Source organism: Carassius carassius, chromosome 11 (assembly GCF_963082965.1).
Source record: "Carassius carassius chromosome 11, fCarCar2.1, whole genome shotgun sequence".
Lineage (NCBI taxonomy): Eukaryota > Metazoa > Chordata > Actinopteri > Cypriniformes > Cyprinidae > Carassius > Carassius carassius.
The window spans coordinates 13,042,261-13,063,297 of NC_081765.1; the positions used below are offsets into that span (position 1 = coordinate 13,042,261).

Consider the following 21,037-nt stretch of genomic DNA (forward strand, 5'->3'; position numbering starts at 1 on the left):
TATATGACTGGATCGCTCATCGCGTTCTAAACTGCCAACAGACAGTGAAGCCGCTTCTATATTATAGATCAGTGGTTAGCAGTATGTCCGCTGTTTAGCAGTATTTCAGACTGGACCAACCAGACAGTAAAACGGCGACTAGGGACCAAGACGGTGCTGAAAATTTTAAAATGTGATGATACCAGCGTCTCTGTAGAACCGGTAGTAAGTTTGAGTATATTCGTTACCCGCAGCTGCGTTCAGTCGCTTCCGTGTTAGTCTAAGCGCAGGGCTCCAGGCTGTAGCCGAATATATATACTAGTGTCTGTGAATATTAAACTGCAAAATACTATTTAAATATTACTCCTGCAAAGTCTACATCTCTGTGGGAGACGGGCGCAGATGCACGGGAGCTCGCTGTTTTGTGGCTTCTGCCGTTTGTCACTATATGAGGACATGAACGCATAAACCGTCACTTCATGAGAATTTAACGTTTCATTTGAGAAAACTGTCATATCATAAACACAGACACTCAAAGATCTTCATGGCGAGTAAATTGACAATATATTAAGCTACTGTTGTAGCCTACAGTAGATTTAGCTACGTCTCTATGTAGTAATAATACGTCTCTATTAATAATAATAATTATGCCTAGACGGTTGCTTGTTTTTTACTTGTTTTGTTGTAAAGAGATTATCTGATTAATATAGAATTTTTTATATTCCTAGACTTATTTGTTGCAGTTTTTTATACACCAATATTGTAAAACTAAAATACTAAAATACCTTTTTTAGTTTGCGGTGTTAGATTTTTGGCTGCATTTGAAGTTCTTTTTCGCTTAAGAAATTAAATAATATTACTGTCAAATTCATGTCAGATAATAAAAATACTGTAATAAATACAGTAGTTAACCATGTATTTGTTCATGTTTTATCAAGGGATAAGTCTGGAGCACACCATAAAATAATTCTAGAAATTTACACAGGGCTAGTAGTATATACAGCTGTATATACAGATACACACCCAGGTATCGGATCAGTACTCGGTATCGGCCGATACCCTGAGCCCAGGTATCGGAATCGGTATCGGGAAGAGAAAAAGGGTATCGGAACATCTCTAGATATATTTATGATTTTGTTTTCATGTGTAATTAATTATTTCTGTTATTCAGAAAGACTGTGACTTTGTATTTTTATTTGTTAAATTTCATGATACCTTGTATCCTTTTACAACTTGTTCATAATTAAATTGTCACTGTCTGTCCCTCATGGTCCATCTGGATCTCTGCCTTTGGCATTTAGAGCACAATGTCTCTGGTGTTTGTGGGATCTTCCCCTACGCAACTGTAAAATTGTCACTAAGATTTTTATTCATGAGTCCCACTCATGCATCGGCTATTTACATTTTGCCTCTCCATATGAATGACTGAGAGGGCATCAACAACACGTCCTCAGAAAGCCCTGAGGGAGTCAGAAGCCACCAGCTCCCTGGGCACAAGTCTGAGTATTGTTTTGCAGTGGTTGATTAGTTATGAATGAAGAGACAGCCCTTCATCAGTGGACTAGAGAGATGGAGTGATCACAGCCGTCCACAGGCCTTGAGAACGTTACTAAATGAATTTTGAGTTGTAATTCTTAATTCAATGTTCCTGTGAGATGTTTGCCTTATTTGATGTACGTTTGATGGTGGTGGAAATTTTGCTCAAATGGATAGTGTTTTCTCAATTTTAGCAGTCAAGCTGGTTTAATATAATGTCAATTTCTTTTTATACATAATGTATATGCTGTCTTTAGAGAAACCTTTCCCAAAGTATCTGTAGAAATCAAAGAGTAATACCTTGAGAAATCTCAATGGCAGTTGAGTTTGGGGTTGATAAGAATTTGAAATGTTTTTGAAAAATGTCTCACCAAGCCTGCATTTATTTGATAAAAAGTAAAACAGTAATATTGTGAAGGATTATTACAATTTGAAATGTTTTTATCTTTCTTTTTTTATATTTTCAAATGCAGTTTATTCTTGTGATGCATAGCTGAATTTCACATGATTATGTTTTTTAATGATGATTTGCTGCTCAAAAACATTTCTTATTATTAGCAGTGTTATAAAACAGATGCATTGCTGCTTAATATTTTTGTGGAAACTGTGATGCATTTGTTTTCTGGATTCTTTGATGAATAGAGAAAGTTCAAAAGAGGAGAATTTATTTGAAATAGAACTCTTTTGCAACATAAATGTCTTTACTGTCACTCTTAAACAATATGTCCTTGCTGGAAAAAAAAATATTTCTTTGAAAATCTTACTGAGCCCAAATATGCTAATTATAATAAATAGTTTTCTTTTATTAAAAACATTTTGCATAAATGTCGCACTGAAGAAAGAAATGCCATTCTGTTATAGTAGGTAGGTATTTTGTAATTTTTTTTAATAAATGCTGAATTAATGAAGCATTAATAAGAAGTCTGCTCTTGGCACAGATCAACAGTTTATTGTTAGAAAGTTTGCAACGAAAGTCACCATCAACTGTCTGGGGTCACCATACAACCTCACATTCTGTACCAGTCAAGTGATGTCAGACCGTGATGTATTTGATGCATTTGATCAGACTGATGTTGATCGTTAAATTCTCATTGAGTCTTTTTGGGGTAATCTTTAAAATGTCTGCATTGGCTTAGAGAGTTGCTGGCAGAGGGCAGTGTTTCAGAAGTGACGAACCGTCTCCCTGCTACAGTATGTGCTGGTGACATATATATAAAGGCATTAATAAGCCTAGAAGTCGGTTCTATGGCTGTGGTGTACTCGTAGATAATCTGTTGTGGGTGCAGTTCGACAATGGATGACACCATGTCAGCCACGTCTTTCAGTTACAGCATTTTTGGACGGTGTGTCTTCGTCAGCCTCTTGCTGACTGAAACGCCTCAGCCTTCATTGTGGGAATCAGTCAATGAGTACACCGAATGAAACTCTCCCTGATAAACGCCTGTTTCACACATATTCCATCCGCAGTGCGTATGCGTTGCGTATTTTTTTTACTCGCCCATGTTAATGGATTCCTGCGTTCACACTGCACGCGATTGCGGTCCGTCAGTGCGTTTCAGGAGCGGTGCGTCTGCAGCAGTGCAGCGATCGTTTACGTACCGAGTCTATTTTTGCTGTGCTGCGCGCACTGAATTAAAGTGACAGCGCATTGTTCGCGGTAAAAATGAACATGGATTGACACGGAAATGCAGTAATTTCATAATAAATGTTATACTAATTAAAGCCTACTGTGTTTCACACGCAACACATGGGTTTTGGCTAGATTTAAAACAAGAAAAAGAGCACCTTTTAGATAAACAAGCAACATAATATGCACTTTTATGGAAACAGAAAAACAAAGTTCATTAAGACCAGTGGGATTGATTGTAATAAAGATTTAAATGCAAAAGGCTCAAGAGACGACTGTTTCTGTCAGTGGTGTTTTAATTTTAAATATTTGCGATTATCCTAACAAGAAAAGTAGGCTAATTGTTGTGTTTAAATGTGTTGCTGCTTGCTTGAGCAGCTTATTATACAAACCTTAAAGTCAAATGCATGAATAATATGTTGTTTATATTTATTGAGTTTAAACTAATGTTTGATTATGAAAGATTGATACAGTTCTGTGAAAAGAGTCACAATGCTGAAAAGGATATATATTTTTTTTTTTACATGATTTGAAATCAAAATAATGAACAAATGTTGTGTTTGTGGACTAAACCGCCGCGGATCAGTAGTCCTGTGTGAAAGCACAATGAGTCCTTGCTGCTTCTGCTCCACATACGTAACGCACACGGACTACATACACACTGCAGATGGAGTATGTGTGAAACAGGCGAAATATTTAGCCCGTTTGACATAGACTCTGCAAGCTAGGCACAGAGAAGGAACCCCTTGAAATAATCAGTTTAGCGAGAGGCCGTTTGCAATCATTTGAAACAAAACAAAACTGGAGAATGGATGACAATTTCATTCCTTGACTTAAATGTTCTACTCTGAATGTTCTAATTTGAACAAGCTCATCATCTCCACTGACGCTATGGTGGGGCCTATGAAATCTGTTTGATTTTCCCCCCAAATTCTATGTTTTCTGTTTTTATTTTTCTGGATGGTTTAATTAAATTTTAAGAATTAAAAAGAATGACTAATCTATTGAATTCATAAGACTTTAACAGTGCTGTAATTTATAAAAATGTAATAATAACAGTGCCCTATGAAATGTTTTATATTTATATTTTTTTCTTTTTCAGAGGTTTTGTGTTTTCTGGATTTTCTGTTTTATGATTTCATGATTCTTTTTTATAAAAATGGTAATACAATGAATACATGTAACTTCTTTTCAAATGTAATTAAATGTAGCAATTCTTTATATTTTTTTGGAAAACTAAATTGCTGCTCAACAGAACTTTACACTTTAAAACATGGTTTAAAATTTGTGGAAAAAAATATTTGTTTTGATAAAATAAATTAATAGTACTTTAATAATGTTTTTTAGAAACAAATAAAAACATATATATTTTTACAGTGTATATTGAGATACCAGTCACTGAAAACACCACGAGCGTCTTGTGTTCTTGACTATGTGTAGATGAAACAGTGCTTTTCATTCACATAGAGACACACAGAGCATTTCAATAACAGTCTTTTTGTAGTTTAATATTCCCAGGCTCTAGTCTATTATGGAATGCCAGAGCTGCCAAATTTAAAAATATATAAATACATAAATAAATATACAAATAAATGTAAATAAGAATAAATAAATACATAAATATATAAATAAATATACATAGAAAAGCAAAAAAACGAAAATAAATAATTATTTATACATTTATTTCCATATTTATTTTTTTCCATATTTATTTATTTATTCTTTTATTTATTTATACATTTATTCATTTATACATTTATTTATTTATACATTTATTTATTTTTAAATTTATTTATTTATACATTTATTTATTTCTTCATTTATTTCTTCCTACATTTCTTCCTGCGTAGGGTAATGAGGAGGGCGTGGTTTACCTCAGACATAGCAATGGAGCTCAGAGTAAGCGAAGGGTTGAGGCCACAGTGATGCCTATTGTGTGGCGAAATACAATTAGTATAGCTCACTGACGTTGATACGGTCTGCGACTGCGAGGTATATGGTCAAAATCCTAAATCTTACTGTGTGACATGGATAGGCTACTCTTTATTCCGGACATGGCCGTAGAACATCGTTTGCCTGGATTTGTAAAATGTCCTGGGCTAACAAACATGAAACGGGGACTCTGCAGTGCTTAATTTGTAAATTGCGAGGTCCCAGAACAAAGCGGGGTAACGGATGCCGGATGCATGTGATTACAGGAGGGTGAGGTGACTCGCGCAATCACATTGGTCAGCAGTTTAAGTGATTGACTGCATACATCATTTGCTTTTAGGGTCTGTATGTTCATGAATAACATGGAAATGCCATGCAATTTTAAAACAACAATTTCCAGGCCTAAAAACGTTTTGAAAAAGTTGTGGAATTTTATTTTACAAATCTCTGTATAATAGAGTCCTAAATTTCGGTGGGGGACTGTGTAGCTATGCCGCATGGTTTTAATAATTCTCGCAGCTTTCAAGTTTATAATGAGGAAAATTCCTGCATTTATTCAACATAGCTTGTAGGTTTGAATAATAAAATTAATCCACGCAAAATGTAAGATTAAATAATTTATTCCAAACCAGTCTTCGAATCCATGAACTCTCTCGCGCGCTTCTCATCAGCGCATCTCGTCTGCACAGTGACCTGCAGCACGCGCCGACACAAGACTTCACTCGCATCTCGGGACAGCTGACAGAACAGTCACTTGACTAATCGGGTCATTGTTGCATTGTCACAAAAATGTATAATTTGCACACATTTTTCAGTATTTTAAGCCACATGGTACTTGCGCGCTCCGAAGGCTGTATTATGTGCCCTCACAGTCACATCCAAAGTTCACGCGTATAAAGCCGCCTCGCGAGTAGCCTATTATATGAGTTATTTTTCGTAGTTTGTTGAGCTTAAGCAATCAAATACACACAATATGATGTCTGTTGTGGGTGTTGACAAATAAAACAATTTCATGACATACTCTATAGGCTACTTAAACACATGGGGGAAAAAAATAAAGAAAAGGGGAAAAAAATCAATAATTAAACAACACTGTGTCGTCAGTGTTGGTATTGTATCGGACACTTGCACTTAACATGAGGCTATATGAAAAACAAGCTCAAATGGAGTAAACAGGTTTTTGCTGGCGAATGAGGAGATTGCATCTGAGGCAAGTGCATCGCATTATACGCTTTCATCAACTCTTACAGGTTATATAACATTTATTGTTGCTGCCATAGTTTGACCAAACTCCCCGCCACAATCATTCCCTTTAAATAGACTCCATAATGGTTTGCCAGCTGCTGATGATGATGATAACAATAGCCTAATAATAATAATAATAATAATAATAATAATAATAAAAAGAAATAATAATAATACAAATTAAAAAGTTATGTAGGCTACTAGCTATTTTTTAGTTATGTTTTTGGCAGTTTTTGGCCTACAGAAATTTTTACAAAATTTAACAATAAATAGCTTCGATATTTGATCACTATGGTTGGTTACCATGACTTTACTATTCTGAAAATAATAACGAGATACAAACCTGTAAATATTCAATCGACTTTTCTTAAATTCAATTACAGGTTATATAGCATTTATTGTTGCTATATAGGCGATTTGTTTTTCTTTTTGTTTAATTCACTTGGCCAAAATCTCATGATATAAACGATTAAGCGCTTATGCACAGGACATTTAAAACGTACAAAAGTAGGCTATATTGGCTTGCGAAAAACCAGTCTTCAAACACACAAAAACATTAGCCTTTACAGACATAGTGTTTGAGTAAAGAAAATAAATAATAATAACGAATTATAATAGAGATATGAATTTTGGATAGTTTTTCACGGCACATCTGGCTATTCTCTGTCTGCCATATGGAAACGCCGTCCCTGGAGGAGGGGGATCCGCCAAAATGAGGTGCCGGAACGGATTTCGGAAGTTCCGGATCCGGCGTGTTGCAAATTAAGCCCTGGGACTCTGAGACTGAAGCGCTTGATATTTTCCATTTTTCGGTCAGAACTCACGGAAAGGAAGCAGGGCAGATTTAGGCTACAGTGAAGTCGACGCAGGCATACTGACCAATGCTTTTGAACATTTTTTTTATTCCATTTAGCAGTGGAAATCTTTAGCCTACCTCCATAAACTCATGTCCAGGGGCAACCTTATTAAATGTATGAATGTCACGTTAATCCACATCGATAAATTCAGTTAGAGGATAAGACTGTAGGGCAGTTAGCCTACCACTAAAATCCAACCAGAGCTTCATCAGAGCCATCAATACAGAAGAGATCTTAATGCATTTACACAGCAATTAGCCTACAAGTGCATAGAAATATTATGAAGTGTTTTACATTTTGAAGACATAAATATGACATGATGGAATCAATGAAGTGATAGGCCTACGTTTAATATGAAACTAAAACAGACACCAGGTGGCAGAAAGACACTGTCTTAATGCGTGCGTTCAATCCACTCGTTTGATTCCTTAAAATACACCGAATCAAAAACAACTCGACGTGTTGAAGCGGATCAGCTTTGGATTTGTTTCTGATCATTTCTATTTAGGCCTATGCGTTATTTAAATAATAATAATAATAATAATAAATAAATGACCAAATGTTAAAAAAGTTGGCAGAGAGGTGTCATGTTCAGGGAAACAACATAATTGTTGATAGACTATTTTTCGGGGACACGAGTTTAATGCGCAAACCTGCGTGACCATATAGCAAATATTCAGAAATGGAAATTACGAATGCATTAATATTTAGTTTTGAATTTAAGAAAAGTCGATTGAATATTTACAGATTTGTATCTCGTTATTATTTTCAGAATAGTAAAGTCTTTGTAACCAACCATAGTGATCAAATATCGAAGCTATTTATTGTTAAATTTGTAAAAATTTCTGTAGGCCAAAAACTGCCAAAAACATAACTAAAAAATAGCTAGTAGCCTACATAACTTTTTAATTTGTATTATTATTATTTCTTTTTATTATTATTATTATTATTATTATTATTAGGCTATTGTTATCATCATCATCAGCAGCTGGCAAACCATTATGGAGTCTATTTAAAGGGAATGATTGTGGCGGGGAGTTTGGTCAAACTATGGCAGCAACAATAAATGTTATATAACCTGTAAGAGTTGATGAAAGCGTATAATGCGATGCACTTGCCTCAGATGCAATCTCCTCATTCGCCAGCAAAAACCTGTTTACTCCATTTGAGCTTGTTTATCATATAGCCTCATGTTAAGTTCAAGTGTCCGATACAATACCAACACTGACGACACAGTGTTGTTTAATTATTGATTTTTTTCCCCTTTTCTTTATTTTTTTTCCCCATGTGTTTAAGTAGCCTATAGAGTGTGTCATGAAATTGTTTTATTTGTCAACACCCACAACAGACATCATATTGTGTGTATTTGATTGCTTAAGCTCAACAAACTACGGAAAATAACTCATATAATAGGCTACTCGCGAGGCGGCTTTATACGCGTGAACTTTGGATGTGACTGTGAGGGCACATAATACAGCCTTCGGAGCGCGCAAGTACCATGTGGCTTAAAATACTGAAAAATGTGTGCAAATTATACATTTTTGTGACAATGCAACAATGACCCGATTAGTCAAGTGACTGTTCTGTCAGCTGTCCCGAGATGCGAGTGAAGTCTTGTGTCGGCGCGTGCTGCAGGTCACTGTGCAGACGAGATGCGCTGATGAGAAGCGCGCGAGAGAGTTCATGGATTCGAAGACTGGTTTGGAATAAATTATTTAATCTTACATTTTGCGTGGATTAATTTTATTATTCAAACCTACAAGCTATGTTGAATAAATGCAGGAATTTTCCTCATTATAAACTTGAAAGCTGCGAGAATTATTAAAACCATGCGGCATAGCTACACAGTCCCCCACCGAAATTTAGGACTCTATTATACAGAGATTTGTAAAATAAAATTCCACAACTTTTTCAAAACGTTTTTAGGCCTGGAAATTGTTGTTTTAAAATTGCATGGCATTTCCATGTTATTCATGAACATACAGACCCTAAAAGCAAATGATGTATGCAGTCAATCACTTAAACTGCTGATCAATGTGATTGCGCGAGTCACCTCTCCCTCCTGTAATCACATGCATCCGGCATCCGTTACCCCGCTTTGTTCTGGGACCTCGCAATTTACAAATTAAGCACTGCAGAGTCCCCGTTTCATGCTTGTTAGCCCAGGACATTTTACAAATCCAGACCAAATGATGTTCTACGGCCATGTCCGGAATAAAGAGTAGCCTATCCATGTCACACAGTAAGATTAAGGATTTTGACCATATACCTTGCAGTCGCAGACCGTATCAACGTCAGTGAGCTATACTAATTGTATTTCGCCACACAATAGGCATCACTGTGGCCTCAACCCTTCGCCTTCGCTTACTCTGAGCTCCATTGCTATGTCTGAGGTAAACCACGCCCTCCTCTTTACCCTACGCAGGAAGAAATGTAGGAAGAAATAAATGAAGAAATGAATAAATGTATAAATAAATAAAAGAATAAATAAATAAATATGAAAAAAATAAATATATACATAAATATGGAAATAAATGTATAAATAATTATTTATATATTTATGTATTTATTTATTCTTATTTACATTTATTTGTATATTTATTTATGTATTTATATATTTTTAAATTTGGCAGCTCTGGCATTCCATAGTCTATAGAGCAGCTGTGAAAAACTATACTAGTACATAAATGATTCAAACTGCGATTCCAAGACATTCTGGTTCATTCGCATTGTTTGTTCTCCTGTAGTCTCTACTTGTTCTGGCTCTCGCTCATGTTGCTTCTTCTTTCTTGTTTATTGCCATATGCAAAGCAGATATGTGTAAGCTCCGCCCCCTTCTGGAGTCGGGCGGGAAGTTTCTAGGCCTTTTTCATGTAAGGGAACACCCCCCTGAAACATCACTTTTCAGACCCACCCCAAAATTGACACTTTTCAACATTTTATACTAAACGATATGTATGGTATTTTAAGCTAAACCTTCACAGGCACATCCAGGTAAGCCATAAGATTAATATTACATCTTGTAAAAAGGGGCATAATATCTACTCTTAAATATAATAATTAATATTTTTTATAATACTGTCAATGTACCTGTATGTTAATAATTGTAATATATTTGATTTATTTTCAAATATATTCAGGGTTCATGGTTGTTCAGGGTTTCCTCGGGTCCTTAAAAAGTCTTACATTTGAGTTTAAATGTCCTGCAGAGAAACTCTGATGTTAAAGTAGACTGCTACTGCATTTCCTCACTTACAGTATATATTTTCCTAACAGAGATTCATCACTAAACAATATCCTCGATGCAATGTTTGTTCACCAAAAGCGCATGAAAATATTGCAGAGAAAATGGTTATTGATTGTATTGACACTTTTTTTAATAAAAAAATATATTTTTTAATTTCATCTGGTGAGCAGTAATATTTTTATGACCATTGCTGGTCATTCATTCAAATAAATGTATTCACCATATTTTGTTGTGATTCCTTAAACTGATGTCTGCATCCCTTTTATTGATCTCTGTCCCATTAAACAATACCTGAGCCATTTAATGTTTTAGATGAGCATAAGGAACCAAAATAGTATTCACAAACCTTGACCTTGATCAGATTCCCCTGACTTGTGGCTCAGATGCCAAGTTCATTAAGTGATTCATTCAGAATGTATTTGGTCATGTTGTTGACTCAGTCCCCTGAGGAAAAAATAGCATGTGGACTTGTGTGGTGGCCTTGTGGAACGACTGAAGAAGTAAATTTGTTGAAACCCAAATCTAAAAAGACACTCACATTTATTTGACCCATCTGTTCCTTCGTTAGAGTCTGTCTTTCTCTCTTTTGAGGGTGCAAATGGCGCTAACTGTCTCAGTGATATTGTTTACTAACAGACATGTTGCTAGGATACAGAATGACTTCAGTTAGCACTGAGTTTCAGTGCTTTGAAAATGACCACAGTGAGTGGTTTGTGTCTTTCAAGCTTACTGAAAGTACTGAAAGAAACTTAAACATTTTTTTTTAAATCAGTATTTTCCACCTATCTGATAGTTTCAGTTAGTCCTATTAGAAACAAAATTAGGCAACAAAGTATTTCTTTAAGTGCCACAAAATAAACGTTTTATTTATTTTTTCATTTATGTTTTTAACACTTTTCAGTCCTACCGTCATGCGTTTGTCTCATCTGTATCAGCATTTTAATCCATCTTGTAGATGTCCTGGGAACTAAGGTTCACCTAAAGTAGGATCTAAACATCTTTTCACACTTGAGAACTGTATGCACAACGAACTGTTTAATCTGTCCCAATATCACAGCCCATAACTATGTCAGCATCACTTGGCTCTTGAGTGTAGTTTGGGCTCCTCCTCAATGCATCCTGATCCTATAAAGGTTGTCATATGTTTTGCACACATCCAGTCTGTTTTTCTTCATTAGTAACATGCAGTTTTATAGGAGGTGTTGAATTTTATCTTTAGCTCCTTGCAGTCTTTTTTATCATGTAGACAACAGATTGAGTAAAGTGAAAATATGCAATATAGTTTATATATTTAGCAAAATGCTCCTCTATATGGTTATTTCTTCTAGCTGACTAATTGTTCTGAGGTAAATGTGTTGTTACATGGCATTAGATTGAAATGCTTTCCATAGTTTGAAACACTGAATGAGCGATTACATGAGACATGACTACATTTGCACTGTAAACACTGGAGTATGTGTTCGTTGTGGAGCTAGGTGTTTTCTGTGCCTTCTTTTCGCAGACTGTCGAACTGCTATATGGTACTCAGAGATTTATTTGATCGAATTCGAAGGCCTGTATCTCTCTGCACAGGTGGATTGTGATGGACGTCACTTTATGGAGTGGAGAAACTGGTCTCTGTGCGCCAGAGCAGGCTCAGAAAAACCCCAGGCCTGCCAAGAACAATTCATGCTATCATCAACCCGCTGTCTGTGCCAACTGGGTTTCAGATCTCTCTTACACATCCCTGTTTTGTCAACACTAACATTTTAAAATGTCCTCTACAACTTCATTGTTGTTTTTGCATGTTGTATTAAAATACTGTTGATGTTCTCTGCTGCTCAGTTTGGTTTTGCTCCTCTGCTGTTGGCCTTTTCACTAGACCTGCACAAATAATCAAATAATTTAATTTACAAATTGAATAAAGCATTGACTGCATGAATATCATTAAGGTCTGCCTCAATAAATCCTGTTAGCAATGTGAGTGTGTTTTATCAACGGTGGAGCTTTGAACAATCACAGAAATGTCTGTTATCACATTATTTAATGTAAATACTAATAATCAAAATTAACAGTATTATTTCTACTCCTAACAAACCCAATGAAACATACATAATCCTGCAGAACGATGAATGCATCTTGTAAGCAATAAGGCACTGGATTACTTATTACATGAGGTAACTCAATCTCATTTTACACGTTGTTACTCATTACATGAAGTCACATTAATGTAAACTATAACAGAAAGTGGTTTAAGATTTTCCACAGATGTGCTTGATTCAAGGCTGCCTTTTGCTGGATGAGTACTGAAGAGTAGGGATGCATATTTTTTCTGAGAGTGTAGGGCAGGCAAATGAACATGTTTAGTGATGCAGTTCTTATAATCAGAGCAATTGACTCTTCAAGTAGTTAGTTAAAGCTGTTTTTTTTGCTGGTCTCCCAGCCTGCCTGAACCCACTCTAAATGCCCTCCGAAACTCTTTTGAGACTTAAATCTGATCACTCAGACCTCAAACTGGACAAGTGTAAATGAATCTGGTTGTTGAAATATGTAAATATTTGTAATGTGTATAACATAAATTATACTCCTCCCAAAGTCTTAAATTAATAAATGTGAGAGAGTGTGTTATAGGCTATATGACATGTCATAGCCAGATAGGACAGTGTTTATGCGACACGCATCGTCACTAGAGATGTTCCGATACCCTTTTTCTCTTTTTCTCTTTCGGCCGATACCGAGTACTGATCCGATACCTGGGTGTGTATCTGTATATACAGCTGTATATACTACTAGCCCTGTGTAAATTTCTAGAATTATTTTATGGTGTGCTCCAGACTTATCCCTTGATAAAACATGAACAAATACATGGTTAACTACTGTATTTATTACAGTATTTTTATTATCTGACATGAATTTGACAGTAATATTATTTAATTTCTTAAGCGAAAAAGAACTTCAAATGCAGCCAAAAATCTAACACCGCAAACTAAAAAAGGTATTTTAGTATTTTAGTTTTACAATATTGGTGTATAAAAAACTGCAACAAATAAGTCTAGGAATATAAAAAATTCTATATTAATCAGATAATCTCTTTACAACAAAACAAGTAAAAAACAAGCAACCGTCTAGGCATAATTATTATTATTAATAGAGACGTATTATTACTACATAGAGACGTAGCTAAATCTACTGTAGGCTACAACAGTAGCTTAATATATTGTCAATTTATTCGCCATGAAGATCTTTGAGTGTCTGTGTTTATGATATGACAGTTTTCTCAAATGAAACGATAAATTCTCATGAAGTGACGGTTTATGCGTTCATGTCCTCATATAGTGACAAACGGCAGAGGCCACAAAACGGCGAGCTCCCGTGCATCTGCGCCCGTCTCCCACAGAGATGTAGACTTTGCAGGAGTAATATTTAAATAGTATTTTGCAGTTTAATATTCACAGACACTAGTATATATATTCGGCTACAGTCTGGAGCCCTGCGCTTAGACTAACACGGAAGCGACTGAACGCAGCTGCGGGTAACGAATATACTCAAACTTACTACCGGTTCTACAGAGACGCTGGTATCATCACATTTTAAAATTTTCAGCACCGTCTTGGTCCCTAGTCGCCGTTTTACTGTCTGGTTGGTCCAGTCTGAAATACTGCTAAACAGCGCACATACTGCTAACCACTGATCTATAATATAGAAGCGGCTTCACTGTCTGTTGGCAGTTTAGAACGCGATGAGCGATCCAGTCATATATAGATCAATGCTGATAACGCGTTTTCATTTCTTCTTCGCTGCTCTACACAGGGGTTGCTTGTGGCATTACAGCACAACGTCCTGTGTTTGCAATGCATTCTGAGCAGCGAAGAAGAACCGTGCAGCGGTTAGGCAAAGCTAGCGTTCATAACTAGGTCTTGAAAATGGTATCGGATCGGTATATGGGTTCATGTACTCGCCGATGCCGATGCCAGAATTTGTTGTGGTATCGGAGATATTTCCGATACTAGTATCGGAATCGGAACAACTCTAATCGTCACAGATGAGTATTGTGTATCTCTTCAGCCAGATGACGTGCAAACTGCCACAAATGAAACTAAAAGTAAGTCGCAGAACCTCAACAAACAATCATCTCCATTAAAAGTAACTTCTCTTTTTAGTGATGATGCCACTCTCTCTCCGGTTTTGGTTTTTGATCTTGAAAATAGCTGATGAGGAATAAAATGTGGCACATATCTGTTGCTTTCATTGATGTAAATTCTGTTAAATTGAATTGAAGAACTGATTTATATCCATTTTGCAGATACACATTTATGTGGCCAGGTGTAAATGGAACCGTTTTAACAAATCCGATAACTATCCGATCAGAGAAAACACATGAAGTGACCAGATGTAAACAGTGAGGATGCCTCATGTAAACACTCCTTCCTGTCTCTTGTTATCTCAACCATTAATATCCTTGAGCAAAGTGGACAAGCTCCTTACTGGAAGTACCCTTTGTGTTTCTCTAAATGGGGCCGCTATTTAGAGCAGGTATTTCTTAAATAGGAGAACAAACAGATCACTGTTACCCAGGGAAGATGAAAGCACAAATAACTGATAAATACTTGCAGATTCGTGTTGCCAGGGTTTTTTTGTGTGTGTGTGTGTGACTGACCCATAAAATGGAGCAGTACTGGAAACAGCTGGCAGACTTTACCTTTATTTACCCAACAACAACTCTGCACCATGCTTTGAAAGTAAACTGCCAGCATGTTGATTACTTAATGCATCAGTGAACTAACAATGCCCTCCTCCAAATCCTGTGATCTCTTCAGCTGAACGTTTAAGCAAACAGTGAGTGAACACAGTGTACCTGCAGGGTACAGTGTGCTGTTATGAAGCAGGATGCTGTGGTAATTTTTGTCTTGCTTTCCCGGCTCCATGCTGAATTTGGTATTTGGCCAATCACAACACACTGGATAGCTGGCCAATCAGAGCACACCTTGCTTTTCAGACCGATAAGTCGTGAAAAAATCAACACATTTCAGAAGGCGGGGCATAGAGAAGAAACAATAATGTACAGTATGTGGAAAATAATGTGTTTTATGAACCTTAAATCACATAAACATATTTCATTAAACCAAATACACCAAATAATGTGTTTTTTAGAAGCATCATATGACCCCTTTAATGATTTTTGGTCATTTTGGTCGATAATTTTGACCCATACAATGTTTTTTTTTTGGCTATAAACCACAGCGACTTAAGACTGGTTTTGTGGTCCAGGGTCACATTTACTAGTCCTCTGCGTAATTAGAAATAAATAATTTAAACTTAATAAAATCTATATTTATACATCATACAAAAACTTATGGATTTTGTAATTCTGTTATAGTACTAGTGTTATAGTACAAATAAATATATTGTTCAAAACATTACTAATAAAATATTGTGCATTTCAGGACTGGGACCATTCACTGATGGTTCTCTTGCCACTGTTTTGCCTCTTCTGTCTCTCATTGGATGAGAGTATAGTGCTCTCTGATAGGCTGTGCCAGTCAGTGGGCGGGGCTGTTACTGGGTGGTGCTTGCTCAGGGTGCTGCTGTGTGATCTGTGTGTGTGTGTGTGTGTGTGTGTGTAAGTGAGCTGCAGTGCAGCTGCTCTAGTGGTAGTTACGCCTGCAGCAGTGAGCAGTGCCTCGTAAATTGTAGTTAACAACATAATCTTATATGTACTCTGTAAAGCTGTAGCAAGAGTGTCTCAGTGAATTGGACTCAAATGTTTATCTTCTATGTTTGCATTTGATGTATTTTTCCAGTTTTAAACCACTTCAGTTGTATTAGCCGCAAAGATTAGACACATTTAAGATTCTAACTATAGTGATAATAATGGTACCTGTAGCAATCCCAAGTCTGTCAGAAATCTGTCTCATTTCTTCTGTGGTTCAACGTAGATACATTTTATGGGAGATGTATTATTGTTATTAATATTAATAACTTCTGCATCTTCCTGCTGGGTAAACAGAATGTGCAGATATACTGATAACCTAGTCAATGGTTACTGCTGTTACTGGCTACATTTCATATTCATTTATTTCAACTTTGACTGCATTTGTGGCTGCAGCAGGGAGGACCATCAACGGGTGAGATGGCAATGGTTAAGGGAGACTGAGTGTCTGAAGTAGTTTGAAAGAGTGCATTTCTAATAGTGTTTTTGTTAATCTATAAAACATTTAGTATTTCCTGTAAGAAGCAGCTTCATATTACTGTTGGTCAGAAAAACAGGAAAAGTCATGATGACAAAGATGAATTAATGTCAGTTATCATGAAGCGTGACTGAAAATATAATACTCTCTCACTTCCTGTTTTATAACATGACATCTAATAGTGGAGATGTGTTAAAAGTACATGTTTTCAAAATGGTCTTTAATGGTTAGCTCATTTAAAAATGAAAATTCTGTCATTATCATTCATTCACCCTCATGTTGTTGCATTCCTGTGTGAGCACAAAAGATTTTGAAGAACATTTTGGTGCCCATCTCCTTCCATTGTATGAGCAAAAAACAGTCATTTCACAATATCTTTTGCGTTTCACAGACGAAAGCACAGGTTTGGAATGACCGGAGTAAATGTTGATATAAATGTTTTAATTTTTAGGAGATTATATACAGTGTGTATAGAATAGAATCACCCCCTTTAAAATAATCACATTTTGTTGCTTTGCCGTCTGAAATGAAGATGGACACACATTTTTGTTTTATCCAGCTGTATTTACTCATAACATTTATTTATACCATCCAAGTTAAAGATATAACACCAACGCAACATAAAAACATAAAAAAAAAAAAAACTGAATCACTGAGTTGGAAAAAGGATCACTCCCCTCCTAAAAATGAATTTTAAACTCAATCAGGTGTAATTAATCACCTTCTTAAGGGATGTTTCTCAATTCCAAGAACGCAAAGAACAGACTTGTGTACTTGTGGAGACCAGTCTTGCTAGGCTACCTTGAAAGAACAAACTCAAACAAGAGAATTGAGATACTCTGGCTGCTCAGCTGACCATCCCAGCATGAGCACGTTATAAGGAGTGATACACAATAAATAAAACATAACATCGCAAACTAATGTCATATTGAAACATTATTTCAGGTTATTATAGACCAGTGGTTCCCAACCTTTTTCAACTCATGGCCCACACAACCAAACATATGTTTGCGCGGCCCACTGCAAAAAATTCATAGACCCTGCTATTCTTGGGTTATAACTTAGTACTCAGAAGCTAGATTGTTAACTGTCTTTATTGAATGAACTAGGGCTGTGCACTGTGAAAAAAAAAACCTATCGCAATTTCTTTGATCAATTTTGCAATTTCGATATTAATCATGATTTTGACACACACAGATATGCTTTACAGTCATAAATGCATTCTGGATGAATTTTAAACATATTTCCAAAAGAAAACCAATAACGGCTTTATCAAAAGGTTTTAATGTCTCTAAAACAGACATAAATCAAAATAATCACTATAATAAAGGTGAATAGACTTATGGCAATTTTTTTTTATCAATAAATAAATCCCGTGTCCAGGGACTTTTTTCTTTTCTTTTTTGCCATGCATTGTTCGTAGAGGTCATTAATTGTAGCTGTGCTTCAGGTGTTGAAATAGATTTGTTATATATTATACTCCGTTTGCAGTGTGTACGTATACAGTATGTGTATGCGTTGCAGAAGCAGGAGCGAGAGCGTGTTAATGTAACGTGAAAGCACATTAAAATTATGCATGATCGCGAATCTCTCTGTTCGCACGCAGATTTCCTTTGCTCTGTCACAAAACCAGATGTGCTTGCTCAGATACACGCTGCTCTCACCCGGAGAGATTGTGCGCACTTAAAACGTGTCTCCTCTCACTTAACTGCGTCCTGTGCACTCACAACTCTCTCTATGCTCATGTGCTAGATATTAATTATTTTCGCACCTTTTTATTTCTAGCTTTTTATCGTGTGCAGTGTGAACGCTCTGATCCGTTAACATGGGCTCGGAAAAAAGACGAATCACAGATAGAGTGTGAACCATGAGTTATGTAGGCATATGCCCACATTGCCCAGTCTGTTCTGTTCTCGCGCTAGGCACATTGCATTCTGATTGGATCAGATAGCATACTGTTGGAGGTCAGGGCCGCGGAAAATCGTGCTATAAAGCGATTTAGAAATCACGCACGCTCAAATCGTGATTTTATGACGATTTCGATTAATCACACAGCCCTAGAAGAATGGACTTGAAATGAACAGAAAATAACTCGGGCTGGCACCGCTCAGCAGAAAGGGAAAACCAGATCCAGGCAGAGCTCGGCAGCGGGTAGACAGTCAGCGGAGCAAGCAGTCAAGAGGGAACACGTTGACATTGCCCACCTGCAATACCATCATGACCCACAGGTTGAAAACCACTGTTATAGACAATACTTATTTTTGTATCATTTAAATTATTCTTTTTATTTTACCACATGTAGCCTATTTGTGAAAATTATTATGTGTAGGCATGCATATTTAATGCTATATTGTGTCAATGGTAAAATTATCAATGTTAAAAAATATATACCAATAAAAAGTATGAAAGGCTTTTTTCCATGTCTTTATCACTTTATAAAATACACATTTGATGCATCCTCTATATCAAGAATGCATCCAGGCACTTTCATGCATCCCCTCTACTTGCGTTCTAGAGTATTGGAATTGAACATCAACGGTTAATGATGACGTAGTGCGAGAACACAAGGACACAAGAGCACTTAAGAACGCATATTGAGAAACTACCAATGGCATAAAAGCCATTTGACTTTCAACTGTCATCAACTGTGGTTATTTTGATTATCTCTGCATGAGCTTTCCTGGAGCATTTCAGTCATTGGTAGTGCAGCTGAATGGGTGGCAAAACACTGTCAAAAAATCTCCAGGATAAAGTTGTGGACAGGCACAAGTCAGAAGATGGATACAAAAAAAAAATTCAAAGGCTTTATCAATTCCTAGAAGCACAGTGAAGTCTGTTATTAAAGGGATAGTTCACCCAAAAAATGAAATTTAGCCAATGATTTACTCACCATCAGGGTATCCTAGGTGAATCTGACATTCCTCTTTCAGACGAAAACAGTCACAGTTCTATTTAAAATTGTCTTCCAAGCTGTATAATGGCAGTGTATGGTGCTCCTGTTTTTGAAGTTGAAAAAAGTGCATCCATCCATCATAAAACTACTCCACACGGTTCTGGGGTGTTAATAAAGGCCTTCTGTAGCGAAAAATAGATTTTTATGTATAAATGTATAAACTGTAATCTGCATCTTCCAGTCACACAAGGCATTTGAGTGTATGACGCAGTTGTAGCAGAAAGCACAACGTAAGCTCCGGGGAGAGAGTGACGAATGCAGAAGCACAGAGGAGTAAGCAAAATTGTCAGAGGATTTCAGTTTGGGCCAAGAGGAGGAAGAGTTTTTTTGGCCAGCCATATTTGTTTGGACCGGAGTATACCGACCAGGAACTCTGAGATGGAGGAGGCTGTAGTGGCGGCACAAACTACAGATGTAGTTCACATGGTTTCCCTGTGCTGTAAACTTCTCCCTGGAGAATCATGAGTAAACTTATCAAATTAAAGAAAGTTTATCTGTTTATCTGTTGCTTAAACCCCGGGTTTAGGATTGTACAATGTAAAATGTTAGCTTATGTATACATTAGATTAATTGTTAACCCCGGGTTAATCCCCATTTCTAACATGATAAACTTATTTTACTTCCTCAAATCTTTAAGCATGGACTAAAAAAAATCCTAAAAAGCTACATAAAGTTTTCCTCCTTAAACTACGTTTAAGAGTCCATGAGTGGTTCCTAAGAGCATGACTTCCTGACTGCTGTTTTGAATGAGTGAATATTGACAGCAGCAGAGGGCCTGCCAGAGAACTGTTGCCTCCATTTACCCATGAGGAGCATCTGCCTCACGCAGGACCTCAGCCAGACAGGTGAACACACTGCATTCTCATTAGCCTTCACTCTGAGAGTGAGAGTGAGAGAGACGGCAAATGAGAGAGAAATGGAGAGGGTGTATATGGCATTTTTGTTCCCCTAAGGTCCTTTTGTAGGTATGTGTAAGGCACAGGTAAATGTAAATATAAGTTTTGGTACATTTTTCCATCTAAGAAATGTAAATGTAAATTGTTTTTCATACTTAACAGATGTGTTGTTTCCCCATATTGTATACTCCTTGAGTTTATTCTTGAAATGCAGTGGCATAGTCTTGTTTTTTATTTATGTTGCTGTTAGAAAAGTTCCAGTGAAACTTGGGCGGTTCCAAGTTTTAGTTCCCGTCGTGAGAGGTTTTGTAAGCTCAGTCTGTTATAACAGTGGGGAGGAAGTAATTTGTGTTGATATAAAGGCAGACAAAACATTTGTGCAAAAGTACTCCTAGCCCCATCTTCAGCTAGGCTACTTATCTGACAAACAAGAGTGACCCTGGTTGCACTCTGAATGCTGGTAGTATTATAGTTAGAGCTGAAACAACGAATCGATTTAATCGATAAAAATCGATTATTAAAATAGTTGTCAACTAATTTAGTCATCGATTCGTTGCTAAATAACTTTTATTTGCCGTAAGCGGCTCATTTCGTGCAT

General features: G+C 36.5%; 1 protein-coding gene and 1 long non-coding RNA gene across 3 annotated transcripts in view; both read left to right on the forward strand.

Moving 5' to 3' along the window:
• Positions 1-21,037, forward strand: part of LOC132152791 (insulin-like growth factor 2 mRNA-binding protein 2) — a 73,466-nt gene that overhangs the window by 9,365 nt on the left and 43,064 nt on the right. The window lies entirely within an intron of this gene.
• Positions 11,070-12,328, forward strand: LOC132152792 (uncharacterized). Its single transcript, XR_009436578.1, has 2 exons — positions 11,070-11,125; positions 11,925-12,328. It is a non-coding gene; the product is annotated as an uncharacterized LOC132152792 (long non-coding RNA).